Source organism: Tamandua tetradactyla, chromosome 4 (genome assembly GCF_023851605.1).
Source record: "Tamandua tetradactyla isolate mTamTet1 chromosome 4, mTamTet1.pri, whole genome shotgun sequence".
In the NCBI taxonomy this organism is placed as follows: domain Eukaryota; kingdom Metazoa; phylum Chordata; class Mammalia; order Pilosa; family Myrmecophagidae; genus Tamandua; species Tamandua tetradactyla.
The window spans coordinates 156,310,090-156,330,032 of NC_135330.1; positions in this window are offsets into that span (position 1 = coordinate 156,310,090).

Genomic DNA, 19,943 nt, shown 5'->3' on the forward strand with positions numbered 1-19,943 from the left:
AGAAGAAAATGTAGGGAAAGATCTTAATTATTTTGTGATAAGAAGTGACTTCCTAGATCTTATACCCAAAGTGCAAGAAATGAAAAAAATAAATAGATAGGTGGTGTCACCTCAAAACTGAATATTTTTTTACATCAAAGGACTTCGTCAGGTAAGTAAAAAAGCAGCCTACACAATGGGAGACAATATTGGAAAGCATATATCAGTTAAAGTTTTAATATCCAGAATATATAAAGAGATTCTACATTTCAACATCAACAAGACAACAACCCAATTAAAAAACGGGCAAAAGACATGGACAGACACTTTTTAGAAGAGGAAATACAAATGCCTCTAATGTATGAAAAGGTACTCAACCTCCCTGGCCATAAGAGAAGTGAAAGTCAAAACCATAATATCTATTATAAAAAAAAAAGAGAACTACAAGTGCTGGAAAGGATGTGGAGAAAGAGACACACCTATTCACTGTTAGTGGGAATGTAAAATGGTGCAACCACTCTGGAAGACAGATGGTTGTTCCTCAGAAAGCTAAGTTTAAAATTGCTGTATGGTCCAGCAATCCCACTTTCAGGTATATATTTGGAAGAACTGAAGGCAAGGACACAAACAGACATTCATACACTGATGTTTATTGTGGCATTATTCATGATTGCCAAGAGATGGATATAGCCAAATGTCCATCAACATAGCAGTGGCTAAACAAGCAGTGATATATTCATACAATTGAATATTACCCAGCTGTAAGACAGAATAAAGTCATGAAGCATGTGACAATGTAGATGAATCTTGCGGACATTATGCTGAGTGAAATTAGCCAAAACTAAAAGACAAATACAGTATGGTTTCACTAATATTAACTTTGCTGGTGTGAATCTGTTGTGTATCTCAGAAAAGCCATGTTCTTTAATCCTCATTCGATATTGCCAGATAGGATCTCTTTTTTTTTTTCCATGAAGATGTGACCCACCCAATTGTGGATGGTACCTTTTGATTAGGTAGTTTCCATGGAGATATCTCCAGCCGTTCAAGGGAGGTTTGCTTACCAGAGTCCTTTAAGAGGGAACCATTTTGGAAAAAGCTTTAGTGATCTTTGTAGACATAGAAGGAAAGCATCCCCCAAGGAAGCCTTCTTCAATGAGCAGTGAAAACTAGCAGATGTCACCAAGTGCCTTCCCAGCTGAGAGAGAGAAACTCGAACTTCATCAGCCTTTACTTTGGAGTTAAGGTATCTTTATCTGGATGCCTTAGTTTGGACATTTCTATGGTCTTAGAACTGTAAACTTGCAACTTAATGAATTCCCTTTGAATAGCTATTCCATTTCTGGTATATTGCCTTCTGGCAGCTTTAGCAAACTAAAACATGAGGTAACATTAATGAGTGAACTTTGAGCATTAAAGTTAAGACACAGGATAGCATCAAGTGATAGGAAGAGGGTAGAGATTGAGCATTTGATGCAGCTGGAATACAGAATGTTCAATAAGACTGATTATAAAGATCCAAAACGGATAGCACAAAACTATTTGATGATAGTATAATATTGTAAGCACACTGAACAAAGATGAGTGTGAGTAAGGTTGAGCAACGAGGCGTGGGGGCCTGTTTGATATCAGAAAGAAAGACACTTAAAGACTTATGTCAATAAGTGGGGGATATGAGGAGAGGTTTGTGATTTTCTGTGGAAGAAATGTAAGTGTTTTCATATAGGTTGTAGTGGTGAAGGCATGGCTATGTGTTTATACAAGGAATCACTGATTTTTTACTTATATTAGCTTGTAGCATGTGTGAATAAAACTTTAAAAATGAACAGAGATTCAAGTGCTGGAAAAAGATGTACCTATTCACTACTGGTAGGAAAGTAGAGTGTTGCAGCCCCTCTGGAGGACAGTGTGCTGGCTCCACAGGAACCTAAGTCTGAAGTTGCCGTATGATCCTGCTATTTGTAGTAAGTGTATACTTGGAGGAAGTGAGAGTGGGGACATGAATGGACATCTTCACACTGGTGCTAATGACAGCACTATTTCCATTGTGCAATGGATGGAGGTGGCCTAAGGATACATCCACTGAGGAATGGTAGGGGAAACTGTGGTATATACATACAGTGAACTATTGAGGACTGCAAGAAGGAATGATGTGAGACATGCAATTAAATGAATGAATCTTGAGGACAATATGTTGAATGAAATAAGCTAGAAATGAAAAGACAAACATGCCTCACTAATATCAACTAACTATTATATGCAAAAATCTGAAAATTGAATTCAGGAGCATAGGATATCAGGTGAAGGCCTATTTCTAGCTTGTAAGCTCATACAGAGTAGCATCTATGCTGGAGTTGTAACTGTTATTTTTAAATTCTGAGATGCTGAGCTCTTTGGGTTTAACATGGATGTTCCCTGGAACTTTTGGTATTTGTGTGACACCTGAGACCCAGAGTTAGAATTCTGCAGCTATGAAAGTCAGCATTATCCCATCAGCAACTGTTAAAGACACTGAAAAACTGATCAGATTTCAATTAGAGATATGAATGAAGCTGATGTGCTTAGGACTAAGGTAAATCAGACTAAAGGGTAAAGGATGGTATTGACTGTATTAAACTTCAACTTCTGTGTGAGACCAGAGAAAGAGATGTTTATTTAGCGCAAAATTGATATTTTTGATATCATTATTATCTATTTAACTTGTATAGTTAGCTTATTTGAACACCATAACTTAATGGAACTTTGAATAGGGATTGAAATCTTGTTGGTTTTTTGTACAAGCTGGTGTGATGCCACAATACATCCTAGAGTAGTCTGGGCAGAAGATTAAAAGTATTTTCAAAGTCCCCTTGAGGGACTGGGAAAAAGGTGGAAATATTACATGTCCTGACCTGGGGAATTCCTGATATCCCTGCAAGCATTGGGAACTGACAATTTGATGAGCCAGACCCTTGATCTTGGGGCTTGCCCTTATGATATGTATTCCCGAATAGAAGAAGCTAAGCCTAGTCATGATTATGACTGAGTCACCACCAGAGAACCTCTTTAGTTGCTCAGTTACGGCCTCTCTCTCTCTAAGCCAACTCCACAGTTTAGCTCACTGCCTCCTTCCCAGGGATGTAAATCTCCCTGGCAATTTGGGACATGATTCTCAGGGATCAGCCTGGCCCTGGCATTGTGGGATTGAGAATGCTTTCTTGACCAAAAGGGGGAAAATAAATGAAACAAAATAAAACTTCAGTGGCTGAGAGATTTCAAATGAGTCAAGAAGTCATTTTGGAGGTTATTCTTATGCAGCATAGAGATATCCCTTTTCAGTTTTTAGTGTATTGGATTAGTTAGAGGGAAATACCTGAAACTGTTGAACTGTAATCCAATAACCTTGATTCTGAAGACAATTGAAAAATGACACAGCTTTTAACATATGACCATGTGATTTTGAAAACCTTGTGGCTGTCATTACCTTTATACAGCTTATGGGCAGAAAAGTAAGAAAGAAAAATAAAGGCAAAAATAAATAAATAATAAGTAGGGAATGAGGATATGGGATGTTTTCTGTGTTCTTTTTTTACTTTGATTTTACTTCTATTTTACTTTCATTCTTATTTTCTGAATAATGAAATGTTGAAAAATCTACTGTGATGAGTAATGTACAGCTATATGATCATACTGTGAACAATTGATTGTACAATTTTGTTGATTATGTGCTATGTGAATATATATCCCAATTTTATTTAAAAAATCTTAGACTCACTACCACTATATTCTCAGAATATTTTGATTTTAAAACTTGTGTTAAATGTGTCTTAACCCTAGGTACTATTACCATAAATCATACTGCCTATTAAAATAACAGAAAATGAAAAAGAATTATAGTGATTATTTATAGTGAGAAATAAAGGGTGGTATCTGAGCACAAAGGAAGAGTGTCAATTTAAATAGGCCTTTGTGTATATCCATATGTGTTTGCAAAGGTTTAGAAGAAAAAGACATTGTTCAAAATGTTGTATCTCAGCCTAATGCTAAAGTAAGGAAAAGAGTTAAATATTAGACAATTAGTGGTATAGAAAGATATTTGTGCAAAGGTCGTGACAGAAGAAATTGATTTTTCTCTTAATTGTCAGTTAGTATGAGTTTTGTATGCATGCCAGCTATAGAGTTTAGACTTTACCTGGGGAGAAATGAGCACCATTTAAGAACTTTTAGCATAAGAGTGATATGACTGTACTTTTCAGCTGATTTACCCTTAAATATAACAAACTAAATATAAAGATGTACTGTGTCTGGTTTCTCAGCAGGTCAGTATGTTACTCAAATATATTTAATACACACTGAAAGTAAGAATGACCATTAATAACCTCAATCATTGCCTTCTAAGAGCTTAAAATCAAGGTAAGGTAATATCAATAGCATGGGAAAAGTTCAAAGTTAAATAGAAAAAAATCCATTTATTGGAGGAATCACAAATGCTTTGTGGAACAGATGACACAGGAATTAGGCATATCCTTAAGCACTTAATTACTGTGTTAGAACTGATTTTGATGATCATATCACAATCAATATTCCCACAAAATAGTTATCTTTTGTCTAAAATCTTGAGTCTCTTATGAGTGTGATTCTTATACATACTTGTATGCTTTGACTCCTGCCAGTTATTATCTTTTCCTCAGAAAGTTTCTTCTGGCTCTAAGCATGCCTCGTTTTAGATTAGATACATCTCAACCAATTTGATTCCTCTATTTTTTTAACTCACCAAACTCATTCTGACACTGTCCTATCAGTTACTTATTCTACTTCATTATCATTTGGTTCACTTCATTCTCTTCATACTGACTGCTATTATCTTAGTTTAGGCCTTAGCATAACATATTCACCACATTTTCGATCTCATCACTTGTGAAGAATACAGTTTATTTAATATTTGTGCCCCAACTTGAAGCCTGGGAAGATAGCTTTCCATACCATTGAAAAGTGTTTTTTTTTTTTTTCCCCTCTCTTTCAAAAGTTTTGCCTTCCAAGGGGAAAAGATATCAGACATTAAATTAATGTTATTCTCTTGCTGTTTGAGCATTTGGAAAACACTAGAGAACACTGTTCTGGAATTAAATGCCTGTTTAATTTTACCTTTCAATATGATTAATTTCATGTAATTTTCTGAGCTTCTGATTTTATTATTTGAAAAGTGTAATTATATTTCATGTTCAAAACGACTTGGCTTAAGACAGTGTATCTCAGTTTCAAAATTTCATTGCAAACCCCCAGACGAAAATTTTTTTAAAAAAAGTATTCCAAGCCAGCTTTAGGGAGTTTAAAAAATTATTTTTTCCTATCATTGAGAAATTGATCATAATGCAACTGTTTTGCAAAAATGTTTTCTATTATTTTATTTATTTCAGATTTTAAACATACTAAGTATTTTAAGGACTGATTAAACAGAGAAATATCCTGGATTTGTTGTTGTAAACTCTGACCTTTACAAGACAGATATCTCTGAACTAGTTTCCTCATTTACAGTAATTGGGCAGTAAGAGATTTGAATTGACAAGTAAATAAAAAATGTTAAGCTTCATAATTTTTGCCTAGCATATTGCTTGTCTGATATTACTTACTATGAAGCTATTAAGTCTGGCATCACATGAAGTTTTAAGAAATTTGAAAAGACATACATTTTATTCTAGTTATTGTAAAATAAGGGCATATAATCCATCAATTTCTTCCATCCTTCCTTCCTTCCTTCCTTTCTCACATAAAAAATCTCGCTATAAGATGTTATGAATGAGATAATTTGGGGCTTTTTCTTAAGGGAAGATAGAGTGCCAGTTCTCTTTATTGTCTATTTGATATACTGGTTTCATGTTTTAGACACTATGAGTACATCTTAAAAATTCAGAATAATTTTGATATTCATTATCCCCACAAAACACACTTACAAGAGGAGGTATCTTGAGTAAAATCCAACCGAGTTTGAGTATGTAGAATGTATTATTATATTTTGGTCTGTATATTCTTGAAATAGGGTCTTTTACATTCTGGAAAAAGTACTATCAGAAGGAAAGAATTATTTTGATTTAAACATTTGAAATCAGTATGGAGGTAGAGAATATATGTTAAAGAATGGACTCCTGGACTGGCAAATAGATAGCAGCTGCATATTAAAAAAAACAATTAATAATTAATGTAAAAAATTATCTAAATGAATATTTACCAAGCTCTTGACCCCAGCACACCATTCCTTCTGTTTTACATGCCAATTGAGTCAATCACAAGAAACCTTAGAAACCTCTGCAAAGCAATTTAATTCTTCACATATTCAGTCTTTACCTTGTTTCCTGTTTGACTCAATGCTAAAGAGTTCATCTTTCATATGTTTATGATCCGGGAAAAAAATTCAACACTGGAATTCTCAAATTCAATGGTTAAGTAATAATTCTTAGTATATACAAACAGAATAGCAATATTTTGCTGTTTTGTATTCATAATTTTTAACTCACAGACTTGAAAGAAAATTTTGAGACAATATTTCAATTTTCCATGACTGTATTATTTGAAACCTACAATTGTTGTCGGAGTGGATTCTTTAAATTTAATTCATATGTAAATATATTATAACCAATTGCTAAATACATATTATTTATATAATAATACATATTTATATATATATATATAAATATATATAAATATATGGCTAGGTCAGGAAATATATTGGAAGTGCCTGGTGGACACTCATATTTTAAAAAATCTATTTGCCTATCATGTGAGACCCTCAAAATCTCTTTTCCATTATTTGCTGGGAAGATGTTGGTAGAGACTGCCATGCTGAGGGAACATAAGATATCAGATTATGGTTTATAAATGTGTGCTCATGACTATACTTCCTTAGCTCAGAAAATTATGGGAAAGGGATAATTATAGGAAGGGTAGAAGTAAAGTTAAAGTTTATTTTCACTGGAAAAATAGAAGGAATGGTGGATAAAAGAAAATGGAAGCCATTTGATTTCAGTTAATAAACAAGGAGCAGCTTGTCATCCTATATATTTGTAAAGCTCTGTGATGGAGTAGAATAGCATGGCTATTCACAGTGCCTTTTCTTTGGTTGCTGGTGTCACAGAAATCCTTACCTGGTTTACACATTCATATTTTCTTGTGTAGTTAAAGCTAACTCATGTGTGAATAATATATTTCACTAGTTTTAAAATAACACCTGAAGAATTACTACAGGAAGATCTGTGTCATATGCTCTCTTATCAGTACAATAATCATTAATACAAGGATAGAAAGTAACATTTTTTTCATTTTATACATTTTTATTGAACTACTTTCACACAGCATACAATCCATTCAAATTATAGAATCAATGTTTCACAGTATCATCACAAAGTTGTGTATTCATTGCCATGATCATTTTCAGATCATTTGCATTTCTCCAGAAAAAGAAATTAAAAGAAAAAAGAAAAACCCAAATATCCCATACCCCTTACACTCCCTCTTACTGACCACTAATATTGCAATCAACCCAATTTTAAGACTTACAGTAGAGGTAGTTTACTAAGACAGTGTAGTATTGACATAAATAATCAGTGGAACAAAACAAAGTATCCCAGAGTAGATCCATGTAAACATAGACAATTGACTATTTTTTTTTCCTTTTTTGCAATATAGTTACGCAATCATTTTCAAAGATCAAGACTACTAGATTACATTTCAACAACCTCAGTATTTCCTTCTGGTTAAAGAATAGAAAAAAGGCAATATTTGCACTCTTTAGTCTCATATAGATCATTTGGAAAAGAAGATATAGTACCATATTTGAAATTTGCTTAAAAATGAATAAAAAAAAACCTATGCAATTAATAGCATTATTACAGAATGTATAAAAGAACAAAAGATTCTGAAATTTCTACCTTAGTTTCATTATTTCTGGAGGTCATTTCCTAAAGCTCCTGTAATCAACATTTTGAATTCTCGGAAAAACTATGCTTCACCAGGAAAATATTGCAAACCACATGTTTTGGGGCAGTCAGTGAGCTATGAATGTATTTTACAATTTTAAATAGTTGAAATAACATAAAATAGAAATATTTCATGATGCATGAAAAATGTATGTAATTCAAATTTCATTGTCTATAAACAACATTTAACGGGAGCATGTATATGCTCACTCACTGATGTGGTGTTTACGATTGCTTTCATGTTACAGTGGCAGGATATTTTCAAAGTACCTGAGAAAACACTAATTAAATACAACCTGAAGTGGAATCTGCTAAGATGTGTTACAACTGTGGGTGGAGTAGAAAATGGCTTAGTTGAAAAATTTTATAAAGCTAACAGACATAAAGTGTTTAAAATTTATAATTCACTGTATTATTCATCAGCATATATTTTGCAGAAACTATTTTATTCTACCTTGTATAGCTTAACTAGAAGTGCCATTAATACATTTGCTCTTGTGGACTTGACCATTCATTGTCAGTTTTATGAGTTTTAGTCAGAAATACAAGCTGAATAACCAATTTGTCCTATCACATTGATGTCTCTGGAGTTAGCTGAGGCAAATTTTGAATTTATTTTTAAACTCAGGGCTTGAGACTCCCATCACTCTGATCTGTTGGCCCACAAAGCTTAACATATTTATTATCTGGCCCTTTAGAGAAAACCTTTGGCTGTGATTTACAATCACCTATGGTCAGGACTGAAGCATTACACAGGATTTGGGTCAGGAGACAGACTCCTCATATGGTGAGACTATCTACATTGAATGAACATAAATCCTACTGAATAACAGATCAGAAAATCATTCTTTATTGCAGACAGCAAAGCCTATGACAAATTAAAGACTACTCTGACGCAAGAACTTTGAAGTCTTCAAAATATATATATCTCCTACTTGTGTTATTTTTCACTGTGGAATACAAAACAGGACAAAAATTGGGTGGGCCACGGTGGCTCAGCAGGCAGACCTCTCGCCTGCCATGCTTGAGTCCAGGGTTCAATTCCTGGTGCCTGCCCATTCAAAATATATATATATATTAATGGATATTTGGCTACTATTTTAGGGATTGTAATTGTATTGGAACTATTATATTCCAAAATTATTTTACTCTAGGTCATATAAATTATGCATTTTTATCTTTCAGAATTAATAAAATTAAAATAACAAAGATAAGAATCATCAGAAGAATTGAAACTTGGGTGAAATTTAAGAGCACAAAGAGGAATGAGGCCATAGTGATATTTAAAATCCCTATCACTTAACTATTGGGAAAAATACATTAATAAACAATCTCTCTAAAAAGCTGTGGTCTGGGAATTCTATGTTTAAACACTCCTGAGGATTTTCAATTCCTGCTCCCTGACAAATTTTACTATGGGGCATCAATTCTAGTCTTTTAATACTTCAAGATGAAAATTCATTAAAACATCTTAATAAACAAGGAATTCAATTTTTAGAACAGATGTTTACATGCATGCTTCACTGAATTGTGGATAAAATGACAAATGCAATTACCTTCCAAAAAGCTGGAATGCTTGCTTTGCATAAGTATGTATATAATGGGGATTCCCCAAATTTACAATTTATTGTCTGATCACCATATAATACATATATATTTTTCTCATCACCTACAGTTTTCTGTCAACCTCATCAAAATAATTGTATTCATCACTGGTGCACTTTCATCAATGACTTCTTAGGAGTTTTATATTCAGTTTATTACCTCTAATCTCTTGGAATACAGTGGCATTAATTCAGAAGATAATATCTGTGATGTTTTATGAAAGATAAAAATTAAAATTATTTTAATTTATTAAACTCCAAGAAGGGTGAGATGTTAAAACTTCAATGGTATAATTTGTCATTTTGAATTACAGCTGAGATATGCTGATTTTTTCTTTCTAATATTTGATATATGTCATATATAAAATGATGCCAATATATTAAAATTGTAATATATTACAATTTTATATATTACAATATATAAAATTGGCTCATACTTATGAGCCAAAGTCTGTATATGCAGATAAGTTTTGAAATTATTATTTTTGTATTTTGTAGCCTAGGAAAAGTTGCTCAAAACTGGAACTTTGTAAGTTGGTGTATCTTCCTGATATATAGAACTCTAGCTTTCTTCGTATTTCCAGTACTGTAATCAGTAATTAAAGACAAGCTCTGATCTCCTGGATAGCATCAATAATTGAGATGACCTGAGTTGAGACCTGAGCTGACCTGTCAAATGTCAAAGGTAGCCAGTTAAAACATTCAAAACCAAACATGGAAATAATAGTAAAGCCTTTACTCATTGATTGTAATTATATAAGCAGAAGATCAATTCAGATGAAAAGTGCTAGCTTCCCCTGTTGCATGTTCATCATGAAACACCACCACCAGGTGAAGATCAGATGATTTAGTGCAGACATGGGGAATGCCTTACTACCAAGGGACCCCTGAATAAAAGGGTCCTGAAGTTTTAAGAATCTGGAGAGCAGGGCCAGGGGAACCTATGAGTATAAAAATACTGAGTCACCATGAAAAACTCTGGGATCTGTCCTGTAACTACTTGTTGAAGAGTGCTTTTTATTTCTTTGTTTGGTATATACGTTATATATACAACTAAAAAAGTTTTAAAAAGTACTGAGTCAGAGTGAAGAAAAATGTCTGTAAAATTTCCTTTATCTTTGCCTGATAAGGAGATCTCAGCAGAGATACTGAGGAAGGCCTAGGATTAGGCATGCATGTATGGGTAAGGGCATGACTAGCCAGAGGGTTCTGAACCGCTGACTGCAACTCCTTTTAGACACTGGAGTGCACTAACTGTGCACCAAGAATGTGTGGGGACGGTTGCTTTCCCCCTAGAGACTTGTCAGGTAGAGAGTTTATAATCGCCTATGGTCAGGAATGAAGAATTACACAGGATTTGGGTTAGGAGACAGACTCGGATGGTAAGACAGTATCTACATTGAATGAGTGATTTTGGATGAACTTATTAATCAATTATTTTCCTGTGTAATTCTGCATCTAATATCTTGTCTTCTAAGTTTGAAAAAGTTTTTCCTGAGAATTCTGCTCTATCACGATGGAAACTCCTGCAGCTATCCTCTTTTTAACTTAAAGATTATATATTTTTGGAAATGTATACATATGAGTATTTTTTTTTAACTGAGGTAGAATTCACATGCTATAAACTCATCAAGTTAGAGTGTAAAATTTCAGTGTTTTTTTTTTCTTAGTATATGTATTAGTTAGGGTTCTCTAGAGAAACAGAATCAACAGGGAACACTCACAAATATAAATTTATAAAAATGTCTCATGTAACCATGGGAATGCCGTGTCCATAATCCGCAGGACAGATTGTGAAGCTGAGGATTCCAATGAAGGGTCTGGATGAACTCCACAGGAGAGGCTCGCCAGCTGAAGCAGGAAGAGAGCCTGTCTCTTCTGAATCCTCCTTAAAAGACTTCCAGTGATTAGACTGAGCGTCACTCATTGTAGAAGACACTCCCCTTGGCTGATTACAAGTGGAATCAGCTGTGGATACAGCTGACATGATCATGATTTAATTCTATGAAATGCCCTCATTGCAACAGACAGGCCAGCACTTGCCCAACCAGACAAACAGGTACCACCACTTGGCCAAGTTGACACATGAACCTGACCATGACAGTATATTATTTCAGTGTTATGCAGTAATCACCACTATCTAAATCCAGAACACTTTCATCACACCAAATGAAGCTCTATATTACTTTTTTTTTCTTTATTAGAGAAGTTGTTGGTTTAAAGAACAATACGGTGGTTTGAAGCTGTTATGTACTCCAGAAAAGGTCTTGTTTGTTTTCTTAATCCATTCCTGTGAGAGCACATCTGTTGTAGGTGGAAACTTTTGGTAAGGATATTTCAATTGGCATGTGACTCACCCCATTCAAGGATTTGCTTATTCTGAAATTTTATATAAATGAAATAATAAAATGTAGGATTTTTGTGGCTGGATTATTTTAATACTATTTTCAAGGTTCAGCCATATTGTAGAATCCATGTTGCAAAAAAATCTTTTTTTATGGCTGAATGATATTCCATTGGATGAATATTGCACATTTATTTATCAGTCCATCAGCTGATGACTTTTTGGCTGTTGTAAATAATGCTGTGATGAGCATTCATTGTGAAATTTTTTTCAGTGAAGGTATGTTTTCACCTCTCTTGGGTATATAGAAAACAGTAGAAATGTTGATTCATGGACATTCTAGGTTTAACATTTGAAGGACTGCTAATGTGTTTTCCAAAGAAACTATACCATTTTATATTCCCATCAGCAAAATGTAAGGATCCTTTTTTCTTGCTGCTTTCAAGAGTCTCTGATTCTGGCTTTTGGCAGTTTGACTATGATGTGTCTAGATGTCAATTTCTTTAACTTAATCACGTATGGAGTTCACTGAGATTTTTAGATGTGTAAATTAATGCTTTTCATTAAATTTGAAGTTTTCTATATGATTTCTTTCACTTATTTCCTTTTCGCTTATTTTCTTTCTTCTGGGGTGGCCATTATTCATCTTGATAGTGTCCTACAGGTCTTTGAGGCTCTGTTAATTCTTCTTCATTCTTTTGCTTCTTTGTTTTTATTCCTCCCACTAGATAATCTCAATTGACCTGTCTTTAAGCTTGCTGATTTTTTTCTTCTGCCTGCTCAAACCTGACATAAAGCTTGTGTAGTGAATTTTTTCATTTTAATTATTGTAATTCTCAACTCCAGAACTTATTTGCTTCACTTTTATGATTTCTTTCTCTTTATTGATATTCTTTATATTATGGAATGATTTCATAGTTTTAGTTCCTTAGATACAGTATCCTTAAGTTCCTTGAACACAGGTAAATGGATTCTTTAAAGTTTCTTTTTCTTGTAAGTCTATTTCTTGCCTTCTTTATGGACACTTTTTATTAATATTTTCTATGCAAGAATTATATTTTCCTAATTGGCAAAGTCCCTTGAAGGATGGGAATAATACTTCTAAAAATATATAGAAGTATTAAACTTTACACTGGGGAAACCCTGATACTGTCTCAAACATTAGGGACCCCTAAGTCAACAGGTCAATCCCTTGATCTTGAGACTTGCTCTTGTGAAGCTTATTCATGTAGCAGAGTAATTAAACCTACTTATAGTAATGCCTAAAACTTACTTCCAGAGGACCTCTTTTGATGCTCAAATGTGGCCTCTCTCTAAGCTCAACTCTGCAAGTAAAGTCATTACCCTCCCACCTACATTGGACATGAAATCTAGGGGTGAAATTCTCACTGACAATCTATTATATGACCCCTATGTATGAGCCTGGCCCTGGCACCATGGGATTGACAGTGCATTTCTGACCAAAAGGGAGAAAAGAATTATAATAAATAAGGTATTAATGGCTGAGAGAGTTCAAATAGAATCAAGAAGCTACTCTGGAGGATACTTTTCACAGGCTTCAGCTAGGTATTGCTATTTATCATAGTTTGCCAACCCCCAACCAAAACCATTCCTGACAACACTAAAGAATACCTAGGGATCTGTCTGAGATTCTGCAAAGGTTCCATGCACTATGATTACTTTCCAGAAACCTCCAACCTGCAGATAGGTCCCTAGGTCAGATAAATCCTGAACACTAGAGGGGCCACTCTCTTCAGAAAATCAACTAGTTACATCCCCCTATTCCATATTATCAACAGCACTTTTCAACATAAAATATATGAGAATGGGGAGAATTCCGGAGAAGATGGCGGTTAGTAAGGTGCGCAGGTCTTAGTTCCTCCTCCAGAACAACTACTAAAGAACTAGAAACAGTACAGAACTGCTCCCAGAGCCACGACAGAGACCAGACAAACAGCATACCCCATTCCAGAACGGCTGGGCTGGCTAAGAGACTCCAGTGCGGTGAGGTCCCCGAGAGGTGTGCGCTTCCCCGGGCTGAGGTGGCTGGTGGCCAGAGCCCCTCCCTCCCTCCTATCCGGGCCGGCTGGGAGCTTTGGATCGGGTTCGCCAAACCACAGCAACTGGAGCCCCTTCCACACACGCGGCTTCCCAGACCGGCTGGAAACCTTGGATCGACGGTTCCCCAAGCCACGGCGGCCCTTCCACACACGGCTTCCAGGGCCGGCTGGGAGCTTTGGAGCGGCGGTTCCCCAAGTTGCGACGGCCGGCGACCCTCCCCCACGTGCGGCTTCCCAGGCCGGCTGGTAGCCTCGGAACAGCAGTCCCCCAAGCCGCAGTTTCCGGCGACCACAGCCACTTCCACACACGCGGCTTCCCAGGCCGGTTGGGAGCATCAGAACAGCGGTTCCCCAAGCCATGGCGGCCAGTGACCCTCCCCCACGCGCGGCTTCCCGGGCCGGCTGGTAGCCTCGGAACAGCAGTCCCCCAAGCCGCGGTGGACAGAGAACACAGCCCCTTCCACACATGCGGCTTCCTGGGCCGGCTGGGAGCATTGGAACAGCGGTTCCCCAAGCCACGGTGGCTGGCAACCCTCCCCCACAGGTGACTTTCCAGAGGGAAAGGAAAGAGTCTCCAACAGTAGTAGAGACTGAGCCCAACCTAACACCAATAGTGTCATTAAGGAACAACTACTGACTACTAAAAATAGGCCCTCAGCTCAGGCGAAACTGATCAAGGCAGAAGTCACTGATTGGGCTAACTGAAAAAGAGGAAAGGGGACAAAACAGAGCCTTCTGCAGCTGTTTCTACAGAGGCTTCGTTGCCTCTGGGCTCAGCGCTGGGATTACATAGGTTACAACTGCCCCAAACGCAGAAACAGGCTGCTTTTAGGGCCCTCTACCACCTGAACCTTCCCCGTGGGAGGGGTGAAATGCAACTCAGGTGGAATCCCTCTCTCAAGGAATTCAGATCCCAGGACTTCACAATTTGAAGCCATTAAAACCAACCTACAACCTGTCCTCTGTCTCCAACACACACCCAGCAGCATGAGTCTTCCAAAGTTAAAGGAGTCACAACATCTTTTGCTGGTGGGACCCGCAGACAGACAAGCACCACGTACTGGGAAGGATAAGAAAAACAGAGCCCAGAGACTTCACAGGAAAGTCTTTCAACCTGCTGGGTCCCACACTCAGGGAAATCTGATTAATTTCCCAGACACCATCAAAAAAGAACAACTCACACCAGGAAAATTGAAGATATGCCCCAGTCAAAGGAACAAACCAATAATTCAAATGAGATACAGGATCTGAGACAACTAATTCTGAATATACGAGCAGAAATGGAAAACCTCTTCAAAAATCAAATCGATAAATTGAGGGAGGACATGAAGAAGGCATGGGATCAACAAAAAGAAGAAATGGAAAGTCAGAAAAAACAAATCACAGAACTTATGGGATTGAAAAACACAGTAGAAGAGATGAAAAAAACAATGGAAACCTACAATGGTAGATTTAAAGAGACAGAGCTAGAATTAGTGAACTGGAGGATGGAACATCTGAATTCCAAAAAGAAACAGAAACTATAGGGAAAAGAATGGAAAAATTTGAACAGGGGCTCAGGGAACTGAATGATAACATGAAGAGCACAAATATACGTGTTCTGGGTGTCCCAGAAGGAGAAGAGAAGGGAAAAGGAGGAGAAAAACTAATGGAAGAAATTATCACTGAAAATTTCCCAACTCTTATGAAAGACCTAAAATTACAGATCCAAGAAGTACAGCACCACCCAAAGAGAATAGACCCAAATAGGCATTCTCCAAGACACTTACTAGTTAGAATGTCAGAGGTCAAAGAGAAAGAGAGGATCTTGGAAGAAGCAAGAGAAAAACAATCCATCACATACAAGGGAAATCCAATAAGACTATATGTAGATTTCTCAACAGAAAACATGGAAGCTAGAAGACAGTGGGATGATATATTTAAATTACTAAAAGAGAAAAACTGCCAACCAAGACTTCCATATCCAGCAAAACTGTCCTTCAAAAATGAGGGAGAAATTAAAACATTTTCAGACAAAAAGTCACTGAGAGAATTTGTGACCAAGAGACCAGCTCTGCAAGAAATATTAAAGGGAGCACTAGAGTCAGATATGAAAAGACAGAAGAGAGAGGTATGGAGAAGAGTGTAAAAAGAAGGAAAACCAGATATGATATATATAATACAAAAGGCAAAATGGTCGAGGAAATTATTACCCAAACAGTAATAACACTAAATGTTAATGGACTGAATTCCCCAATCAAAAGACATAGACTGGCAGAATGGATTAAAAAACAGGATCCTTCTATATGTTATCTACAGGAAACACATCGTAGACCCAAAGATAAACATAGATTGAAAGTGAAAGGTTGGGAAAAGATATTTCATGCAAATAACAACCAGAAAAGAGCAGGAGTAGCTATACTAATATCCAATAAATTAGACTTCAAATGTAAAACAGTTAAAAGAGACAAAGAAGGACACTATATACTAATAAAAGGAACAATTAAACAAGAAGACATAACAATCATAAATATCTATGCACCGAATCAAAATGCGCCAAAATACGTGAGGAATACACTGCAATCACTGCAAAGGGAAATAGACATATCTACCATAATAGTTGGAGACTTCAATTCGCCACTCTCATCAATGGACAGAACATCTAGACAGAGGATCAATAAAGAAGCAGAGAACTTGAATATTATAATAAATGAGCTAGACTTAACAGACATTTATAGGACATTACACCCCACAACAGAAGGATACACATTTTTCTCAAGTGCTCATGGATCATTCTCAAAGATAGACCATATGCTGGGTCACAAAGCAAGTCTCAACAAATATAAAAAGATTGAAATCATACACAACACTTTCTCGGATCATAAAGGAATGAAGTTGGAGATCAAAAATAGGCAGAGCGCCAGAAAATCCACAAATATGTGGAGGCTCAACAACACACTCTTAAACAACGAGTGGGTCAAGGAAGAAATTATGAGCGAAATTAGTAAATATCTCGAGGCGAATGAAAATGAAAACACAACATATCAAAACCTATGGGATGCAGCAAAGGCAGTGCTAAGAGGGAAATTTATTGCCATGAATGCCTATATCAGAAAAGAAGAAAAGGCAAATATTCAGGAATTAACTGTCCACTTGGAAGAACTGGAGAAAGAACAGCAAACTGACCCCAAAGCAAGCAAAGGGAAAGAAATAACAAAGATTAGAGCAGAAATAAATGAAATTGAGAACATGAAAACAATAGAGAAAATCAATAAGACCAGAAGTTGGTTCTATGAGAAAATCAGTAAGGTTGATGGGCCCTTAGCAAGATTGACAAAAAGAAGAAGAGAGAGGATGCAAATAAATAAGATCAGAAATGGAAGAGGAGACATAACCACTGACCTCACAGAAATAAAGGAGGTAATAACAGGATACTATGAACAACTTTATGCTAATAAATACAACAATGTAGATGAAACGGACAAGTTCCTAGAAAGCCATGAACAACCTACTTTGACTCAAGAAGAAATAGATGACCTCAACAAACCAATCACTAGTAAAGAAATTGAATCAGTCATTCAAAATCTTCCCAAAAAGAAAGTCCAGGACCAGATGGCTTCACATGTGTATTCTCCCAAACATTCCAGAAAGAATTAGTACCAACTCTGCTCAAACTCTTCAAAAAAATCGAAGTGGAGGAAAAGCTACCTAATTCATTCTATGAAGCCAACATCACCCTCATACCAAAACCAGGCAAAGATATTACAAAAAAAGAAATCTATAGACCAATCTCTCTAATGAATATAGATGCAAAAATCCTCAATAAAATTCTAGCAAATCGAATCCAGCAACACATTAAAAGAATTATATGTAATGACCAAGTAGGATTCATCCCAGGTATGCAAGGATGCTTCAACATAAGAAAATCAATTAATGTAATATACCATATCAACAAATCAAAGCAGAAAAATCACATGATCATCTCAATTGATGCAGAGAAGGCATTTGACAAGATTCAACATCCTTTCCTGTTGAAAACACTTCAAAGGATAGGAATACAAGGGAACTTCCTTAAAATGATAGAGGGAATATATGAAAAACCCACAGCTAATATCATCCTCAATGGGGAAAAACTGAAAACTTTCCCCCTAAGATCAGGAACAAGACAAGGATGTCCATTTTCACCACTATTATTCAACATGGTGTTGGAGGTTCTAGCCAGAGCAATTAGACAAGAAAAAGAAATACAAAGCATCAAAATTGGAAAGGAAGAAGTAAAACTATCACTGTTTGCAGACGATATGATACTATATGTCAAAAACCCTGAAAAATCCATAGCAAAACTACTAGAGCTAATAAATGTGTACAGCAAAGTAGCAGGTCACAAGATCAACATTCAAAAATCTGTAGCGTTTCTATACACTAGCAATGAACAAGCTGAGGGGGAAATCAAGAAATGAATTCCATTTACAATTGCAACTAAAAGAATAAAATACTTAGGAATAAATTTAACTAAAGAGACAAAAGACCTATACAAAGAAAACTACAAAAAACTCTTAAAAGAAATCACAGAAGACCTAAATAGATGGAAGGGCATACCGTGTTCATGGATTGGAAGACTAAATATAGTTAAGATGTCAATCCTACCTAAATTGGTTTACAGATTCAACGCAATACCAATCAAAATCCCAACAACTTATTTTTCAAAATAGAAAAACCAATAAGCAAATTTATCTGGAAGGGCAGGGTGCCCCGAATTGCTCAAAGTATCTTGAGGAAAAAAAACAAAGCTGGAGGTCTCACGCTGCCGGACTTTAAGGCATATTATGAAGCCACAGTGGTCAAAACAGCATGGTATTGGCATAAAGATAGATATATCGACCAATGGAATCGAATAGAGTGCTCAGATATAGACCTTCTCATCTATGGACATTTGATCTTTGATAAGGCAATCAAGCCAATTCACCTCAGACAGAACAGTCTCTTCAATAAATGGTGCCTAGAGAACTGGATATTCATATGCAAAAGAATGAAAGAAGACCCGTATCTCACACCCTATACAAAAGTTAACTCAAAATGGATCAAAGATCTAAACATTAGGCCTAAGACCATAAAACAGTTAGAGGAAAATTTTGGGAGATATCTTATGAAACTTACAATTGGAGGCGGTTTGATGGACCTTAAACCTAAAGCAAGAGCACTGAAGAAAGAAATAAATAAATGGGAGCTCCTCAAAATTAAACACTTTTGTGCATCAAAGAACTTCATCAAGAAAGTAGAAAGACAGCCTACACAATGGGAGACAATATTTGGAAACGACATATCAGATAAAGGTCTAGTATCCAGAATTTATACAGAGATTGTTCAACTGAACAACAAAAAGACAGCCAACCCAATTACAAAATGGGAAAAAGACTTGAACAGACACCTCTCTGAAGAGGAAATAGAAATGGCCAAAAGGCGCATGAAGAGATGCTCTATGTCCCTGGCCATTAGAGAAATGCAAATCAAAACCACAATGAGATATCATCTCACACCCACCAGAACAGCCATTATCAACAAAACAAAAAATGCTGGAGAGGATGCGGAGTAAGAGGCACATTTATCCACTGTTGGTGGGAATGTCAAATGGTGCAACCACTGTGGAAGGCAGTTTGGCGGTTCCTCAAAAAACTGAATATAGAATTGCCATATGACCCAGCAATACCATTGCTAGGTATCTACTCAAAGGACTTAAGGACAAAGACACAAACGGACATTTGCACACCAATGTTTATAGCAGCGTTATTTACAATTGCAAAGAGATGGAAACAGCCAAAATGTCCATCAACAGACGAGTGGCTAAACAAACTGTGGTATATACATACAATGGAATATTATGCAGCTTTAAGACAGAATAAACTTATGAAGCATGTAATAACATGGATGGACCTAGAGAACATTATGCTGAGTGAGACTAGCCAAAAACTAAAGGACAAATACTGTATGGTCCCACTGATGTGAACTGACATTCGAGAATAAACTTGGA